The 8,272-nt window shown below is 32.4% G+C and overlaps 1 long non-coding RNA gene across 4 annotated transcripts; it reads right to left on the reverse strand.

The window, feature by feature from the left end:
• Positions 1 to 270: 270 nt before the first annotated feature.
• On the reverse strand, positions 271 to 7,777 carry LOC110805878 (uncharacterized). 4 transcript variants are annotated; one of them, XR_008920588.1, is made up of 5 exons: positions 7,601 to 7,736; positions 4,961 to 5,608; positions 3,508 to 3,743; positions 2,003 to 2,099; positions 271 to 1,073 (listed from the first exon to the last, which is right to left on the reverse strand). It is a non-coding gene; the product is annotated as an uncharacterized lncRNA (long non-coding RNA). The 4 variants fall into 4 exon arrangements; XR_008920587.1 differs by having other exon boundaries at positions 271 to 2,099; positions 7,601 to 7,743; XR_008920586.1 differs by having other exon boundaries at positions 2,003 to 3,743; positions 7,601 to 7,615.
• Between the last annotated feature and the right edge of the window lie 495 nt (positions 7,778 to 8,272).

Consider the following 8,272-nt stretch of genomic DNA (forward strand, 5'->3'; position numbering starts at 1 on the left):
TTCAAAGCGTCTAGAATATCAAATAGGTGTCCATAATAATTTTTCCCGCCTTACTGACTGTTACCTATTTTATATTCTCGACGCTTAAAAGTGTCTAGAATGTCTGTTGGCAGAAATATTAAATCTGCTTGAGCTCGATATCATGACAACAAAAAGCGTCCATGTTTATCATATAAGCTGGTTTATCATATATGCATATAAATTACCTTTATTCATCATAAAATTAAGACAAGATCAACCGAACCCGAATTTTGAATAATTTAACTTCGATTTACGTAACATTAAAATTAAATTATAAAAATCTTGAAGTAGTACGTTAAAATCCATAGTACATGATAATGTACTAACCAACATCCATAGTACTTAAATGTCACTAACTAATAATCAAAAATACAAAATGTATCTACTAAACCGAAGAACTAAAGCCTAGAAAAACTAGGATCTAATGGTGGTACGTAGTAGCTTATACGAAGCTCAAGTGTTCAGGCCTTCATTCGCGTGTTGCTCCTTATCATGTTGGACGATCTTCAAAGAAAACAAAACAAAACAATGAGTTGGAAATCAAAATCACCGGTCATAAGAAATCAACCAAAACAACCATGAAACAATAAATGCAAACTCAATGATAGTTTTCTGCATAAGCATAATCAAATTGAATGTAGCAGCTTACATAAGCATAATCAAACTTCATAACTCCATGATAGTTCTCTGCATAACTAGATAAGAATAATCGAACTGCATAACTCCATGGTAGTATCTTACATGCATGCAATCATATAGGATTATGCAAGACAGTGACCCTCCTATATGCTCCGGATAAGGACATTAATCAAATTGATTTAGTGAAAGTACCTTTCTATTATGATGGGATGAGGTTTACAGTTTGGACACCATTCATCATATAAGATGAATTTGTTTCCATAACGTGGCAGTATATGACTCAGTTTTTTTTAAATGAGAGAGTGTATAATGGTGCAATACATGGCAGTATGGCACAGGCTGGACGCATCCATTTAGATTTACAAAAGAAGCATACTAAATTGAGTTAATTGGCCATAAAAAGGCTTCCCATTCTGTAGAAAGAAAAAAACAGCATGTTAGCTAAACAGCATGTTAAGCATACTAAATAAGGCTTAAGTTAATAACAGAGTAACAAAGAAAAAAACACCACTCAGACAATAAACATGTTAGCTATTTTTCTTAACTTATCCGAAAAAGGACGACGGACATAGAATTATATGAACAACTAGGATAGCAGCAGAAAACAACACTAGAACAACAAATTGGATAGCAGCACAAAAAAGAGCACCAGAGCAACAAATTGCAATATATAATAGAAGCAGTAACCAAACAAGTCCGCCCCTAACCGCAAAGAACACTCAGAAACACTATTGATACTATTTTTCAGTTTATTGGACCATTCTACATCTTCTGCTTTCCATTTATCAAAATGTGATTGTAACAAGCAGAGATTTGATTACACCATTCATAGGAAATACAACATTCTAAAATTCTACAGATATTGAACTTCCATCCTTCGTTAGTATGCAAAAACTGAAAACTTATCAAGAGTTGAAGACACATTCTGCCACCCTCACTAGATCACCACTAACATTAATGAATAACAATAATCATGTTCCAAAATTACAAACGATAATTTCAAACTTCAGGGATAATAAACTGATAAAAAAAAGAAGATAATTAACAAAATCTTGCCAAAAATTTCCTTTCCAGAAATGTGGAATGCAATTGACAGAAACATTGATTCTCGGAATAATCGATGATTATTCACACAAAGATAGGCTTTGTAGTCCAAAGCACATATATATTTCTCCTACTATGACTATTAACACTTAGAAACTTCTTAACAACCTGGCAATAACACTGCTGCTAAAATTACACAAAGAAGGAGAAAAAGTACGTCGAACTGAAGCTAGTCCCAAAATAAATAAGAGAAACAAGTAACAAATACACAAAGGGCATAAAGTTTAATATACCATACCTGGGTGTTAAAAATCAGTAGCCAAAGAATGAGAACGGTCACAATTTAAATCGAGGACTTGGATCCAGGCATGAGGATACTGAAGGGCCAGAGACACCTGGAGAATAGAGATAGAATAAAGACACAAAATAGAAGTATGGCATGAAAAATGAAAGGTCATACCATTAGGTAAACAAGATGAACCAAAGTTTATCGTTGAGTACTAGTAGTTATACTTGCAGCCTCTATTTTTTTCTAATAAAAGAAATATATTAGAGAAAATGTAGAAGAAAATTATTCTTGCAGTAAATTGAGAAAAGAAACGTCAAACAGAAGTCACATAAACAACACATTAAGAAGTAATACACTCAATTTTATTCACCATCCTTAAAACATGTAGTACATATTCTAATCTTTTTGGTCAACATCTTAAGCTTATGAGGCTGGTGGAAAATTATGACCAAGCTCAACATAAAAGGGAAATTACGAAGTAATAAGTGAGGATAGAGGAAACAGACTTGAGTCTGTGTTCATAATCTTGAACACTCATCCATGGAATCTAAGGACCTAATAAGTAGAAAAATAAACATACGAGAGTACAAACAATTTCAATCCCGGCTATTTGAATGAAATGGATAAACGAATAGCTTACCTAATAAATAAGTAATACTATGAACAATAATGGTGTACTTTCTATAAAACGAAAAATATAACAGAAATAGAGTCACCAGAACTAGAGGACAATTAATTGGACACCGAAGGACAGTGAGAAAAACGGATAATCAAATCTTAAAATAACGTTATACTGAAGGTGTCGAGCCCTAGGCGTGGAGATAACACCCATTTTATAGGAGTGAATATGAAAGAACTTGGTCCTGTATTCACTTAAAGCAAGCTCATCGCACCCCTATAATGATCTAAACGTCAATGCACTCGTGCCTATATAGCCAGCAAAGCACTGCACAGAATGACAACACCCTCTCACACACACTCTCAAGAACCTACCCAAAAAACAAGCACCAACACAGACCCTTGCAAACAATATCTAACGTTGTAGACTGGAGTTTTTTAGTACCTCAAAATTCATTTAATATAACTCAAGATTAGGTGTTCCATATAGTTACTCTAGAGCTACAAAAAAGCATTGTGCACCTGAATTAAAGAAAAGCATCTAAATAATACAAACAGACAAACTTAAAAAGAATAAATGTAGCCTGATATTAAAACTATTACAGTAGTGGCCTCTGATGACAAAAGTAGTTGTGACCACCTATTAAACTCACCTTGCAAGCAGTATCAAACACCAAAAATCATTGAAATATCGTTGCATTTTAGATCGTTGTCAAATGTCTTTGGTAGCCAATGTCATGATACAATTAAATTTGAGACAGAGACCCAAAAGTATAGCATAGAAAACACATTTGTTGTAACTGACAACCAAAAGTTGGGCTTACCTGAATAACTACAAGTTTTTGCTTACCTGCACAACGGATAGCATACATCACAACTACCAAGTTTTTGCTTACCTGAAGTTCTCAGCAAGAGGACAAACTTTAGAGTTATGGGTCATCTTCACCAATAACAACTTTAGTTTTAATGTTATCTCTTCTGCTTGTTTGAACTGAAATTAAAAGCGGACAGCCAGTACTCACAGTGAAACAACAGGCCAACAAAGATTTGGAAGAACGAAGAAAGAGGAGTTACTTGCCTGCTCTGGAATTTTAGTTTTGTTTCTACCACTACAAACCATGTCAAACCCACCCTGAAAAAATAAGTTAATGTGGTTAAATCCTTAAGATTGATGTTCAAGAAAAAATTGTCACAAAAACTATAAATAGAGAAGCAAATTGAGAATTCAATTGAGTTCAAATAAATAGAGAATTGAAGTAATATTTTTATTAGCTTCCCATCTAGAAGAACAATATTAGCAATTTTCTTCAATATACAGCCAACTGTATGCACTTGCTTTTACTGCCACTTAGACAATATGTACCAGATCTTGACCTAAAATCTCCTAACAAGAAAAATCAGAAGAATCATAAAGCAGACCACCACATACTAATTTCCCTTTGCAATAAGGTCCACTATCTGCATTATCAGAAACATTATGCTACTATCAATACTTGTAAAATAATTACATACTTATATATATATAACCTCCAAAATCTATAGATGTTGTCGCTTGTTCTTCAAAAACAATGTAATCAAGACATTTGGGCAATGAGACATATACAACCAGTAAAAGGCTTGAAATATTACAAATTCTATAATGATGCACCAAAAGTTGTATGTAACAGAGCACTGCTACAAGTTTTCATAGATGAAAAGCCAAATTATTTAATCAATTTATGGATTGTTAATAATGAAGGGAAAAAAATCAATTCCCAAATTTGTGCAGAAAAGAGACATGAGTAGATATTTATATATAACATATGTTTAACCAAGATTACCATAGTCTCATACAAGTATCAATAAGTTCTAGCACAAAACTTAACTTACTTTCATAATCCTAATTTTTCCCCTGGTAAACAAAATAATGAAGCCTTTAGGGGTGGGGGGATAATACAAAGAAATAAATTAAAAATACCCCAAAAATCTTTGTGCATTCAAGCAAGCAATATCCACTGATTAACATACAAACCTTTAGTATAAGAAACACAAAAATGGACCTTAATTTAGGTTTAACAACAACATAATTATTTTTTTAATTAGTGAATATGTTCCTTACGAGTGCCATAACTGTAATTCACAAAAAAAAATTGTTCACTGTAGGAGAAACAGAGACATATCCAGTAGAAACGCCCATAAGTTTTAATCCGGAATAAATTCACAAAACAAAAAAAATCTCAATATTAAAATCCAAGAAAACAGGCTAGATCAGAGACTTGTAAAGTCAGATGCTAATAAGAAAAACATTAAAATGTAAAACAATTACCCAAAAGTTTCATAAAAATCTGGACTTTAGATGGAAGAGGTTACCTAAAGTGGCTTGCAAATTCGATTCCAAAAAAGCGTGAAGAGCTTAAATTTGATGAACTTCCTTGGGGTTTTCTTGAGAACCGTCAAGGAATGAAGGAGGCGGAGAGAGAAATGAGAACTTAACAGTGTTAGGGTTGAGAGTACTGGGAAGTTTTCCATTTTCCCCAAAATTTTAACACGCGGCAAACTAAGCAGCGGGTTTCTAGACTAGCAAAGGTCACGTGGCATTATTTTCAACAATGTCTACGCGTTTTATGGTCGAGAAAATTGGTAGACGGTGGATAGCGTCGACAAACCACGCAAAACATAATTTGGTGCTAACGCTGAATCTCTAGCGTCGAGGTCATGGCGTAGAGATTTCACGTCTTTTGTAGTAGTGACATGACATTTATTTTCTATCTCCATCCTCTATTTAAGTGGTTGTTGTCTCTTCTCTTTCTAGGCTTCTAATTTTTCAGCTTCCTTCTTTTCGGCTTCCACTTTTTTTGCTACAACGATCTCTTTTCTCTTTCTTTTTCTTACTTATTTGTAGATTCTTTTTTGGTTGCTCCTGCCTTCAATTCTTCTTCAATTCTTACAGCCTCTCTTAATACCATATCTTCCATTTCTAAATCAGTCTTCTTCTTTTGTTGTCGCATCTTTTTCTTCCTGCAGGAAAATCATAATGTTTTTAATTGAACATTATTCTGTATAAGTTGAACATAAGATTTGAGAAACTGAACATCACACAAAAGTTTTCTTATTTATGAAAATATCATAGTTTAATTAATAAGTTGAATTTAATTGAACATGAGACTTGAGAAACTGAACATCACACAAAAGTGTTCTTATTTCTGAACATCATCTTTTATAAATTGAATTTTATATTTTATAAGTTGAACATGAAAAATTATAAACTGAACATGACAATATTTAGACAACGCCACTTTTGATATTTTAGTAAAGAATAACAGACATCTTCTTTTTACTGTTGTTGCTTGCATTTTAGTTGAACATGACTCTGTACATAATTCTTTATAAATTGAACATGAGACTTGAGAAACTGAATTGAACATCACACAAAAGTTAGAATATATATTAGTTTTATAAGTTAAATTTAGCTGAACATAATTTTGTATAAATTGAACGTAAGACTTGAAAAACTGAACATCACACAAACGAGTTGAACATATCATAGTTTTATAGGTTGAATTTAGTTGAACATGATAAATTATAAACTAAACGGGGATCCCTTTTTAGTGGCATATTCATCTTACGAGGAAAACACCCAAAAACAAAGTATCCTTACACTCATCCACTACCTTACACAAAATTCTCAGTGTATATTATCAAAGCAAACGCCATCAACAATTTTATAACTCCTGAAATTTCAATTCCAATACAAATCACACTAATTTCTTTAATAAGTTGAATTTAGTTGAACACGATTCTTTATAAGTTGAACACGAGACTTGAAAAACTGAACATCATGCAAAAGTATTCTTATTTATAAACATATCACAGTTTAATAAGTTGAATTTAGTAGAATAAAATTCTTTATAAGTTGAACATGAGACTTGAGAAACTGAATATCTTGTTATTATTAATTTCATCAACAATATTGATTTGAACATCTACTGTTACAATTTGAACATGACAAATTTTATACAACACCACTTCAGATCGTTAAAAATAATGAACATCTACTTATAAAATCTGAACATGATTAAATTTCAAAGACACATCAGGAACATTTGACATATATACCTTTACAACTTACACACAGAAGCTAGATTACTTTCATAGAGTTCATCATTTCCAAGGCCTTTAACTGTTGGCTAACTATTTTTAGGTCTGCATTTCAAGAGGAAAGTAAGTAAGCTAATCGTATTCACAAAAAAAGTGAACTAATATTAGTAAACTAATCGTATTTAACATATACGTAGTATTAGTTTTATATGTTAAATTTAGTTGGACATGATTTTGTACATAATTCTTTATAAGTTATATAAGTTAAATTTAGTTGGACATAATTTTTTATAAGTTGAACATGAGACTTGAGAAAATGAACATCACACAAAAGTGTTATTATTTGTGAACATCGTCTTTTATAAGTTGAACATGATAAATTATAAACTGAACATAACAAATTCAGAATTAATATTCAGAAATAACTAACACAACCACCAAGAACGACAATCCTAACCACAATATACTAACAACAACAACATTATCAAGTTACCATGTGTAGTTCATTCTACAATTCTGAACATCGAACTTTATAAATTAAACATGCAAGGTGATAGATCTGAAAGGCTGAAACACTAAAATTCACTGGAATTGAAGAATGAAACTAACAAAATCCAAATAATAAAATTAATCTACAGAAATCAGAAATTCCTATTATAATTTTTGCTGAAACTGAAATTTAATCAATCAAAGAAAATAAGTTAAAAAGTAGAATTGAAACATTAAAAATTATACCAGTTTACCGCAACTAATTGAACTACTCCATCTAAAGGAATCAAAAAAAACATTCAGATCTAAATAAAAATGGACGAAATAACTAATTTCGAACTAATATATTTTGTATATTAACACTTAAACGCAATTAAACTAAAGAAAAACACAAACAAAAATGAAAATGAAAAGAAATAATACCAGATTTCTTCGGCGTTAGCGACGACGTTCGGAGAAGCGTTCGTCGATGTTCGGAGAAGGCGTTAGCGCCAGTGGCGGAGAAGGCGATGGCTCGCTTGGGAGGTGGCGCGACTGTGTGGTCGTAGCTAGAGAAAATCGACGGCGGCGACGAAAAGTGGAGGGGAGGAGGCTGGATTGTTTGGAAGGAGAGAGAAGGAGAGACATCAATGGAGGAGAGAGAGTGAGAGGTTTTTGATGATTCAAAAAATGGTGAGAGGTTAGAGGAGAGAGAAAATGGGTATTTTATATAGAATAGGCATGTGATTTTTTTCCCAGAAACACGGTCGTTTAATTGCATATGCACGCATAGATGGGTGCATAGCTATCTATATATTAATGGGTACCTAACTTTTAATATCAACTAGTTTTTGGGACCGTTCGACGAACGGGCTGGTTATATGTTGGTCGGGTAATCGAATTTAGAAGTTATGTTGTTCTTAAGTAGGTGTTAGAAGGTGTTTAAACCAAATGACAATAATTAAAACTTTAACATATGAAGTCTTGTCTTTTTAATCATTATATTTTTCTGCTTATGTTTATCTTCCCTGTAAAGTTAGACCCACTTTAAATCACTTATTACCACCAATAACATATCATTTGTACAAAGACCAAATTAAACGAATTTGCAACTGT

This window comes from Spinacia oleracea, chromosome 5 (genome assembly GCF_020520425.1).
Source record: "Spinacia oleracea cultivar Varoflay chromosome 5, BTI_SOV_V1, whole genome shotgun sequence".
NCBI lineage: Eukaryota > Viridiplantae > Streptophyta > Magnoliopsida > Caryophyllales > Amaranthaceae > Spinacia > Spinacia oleracea.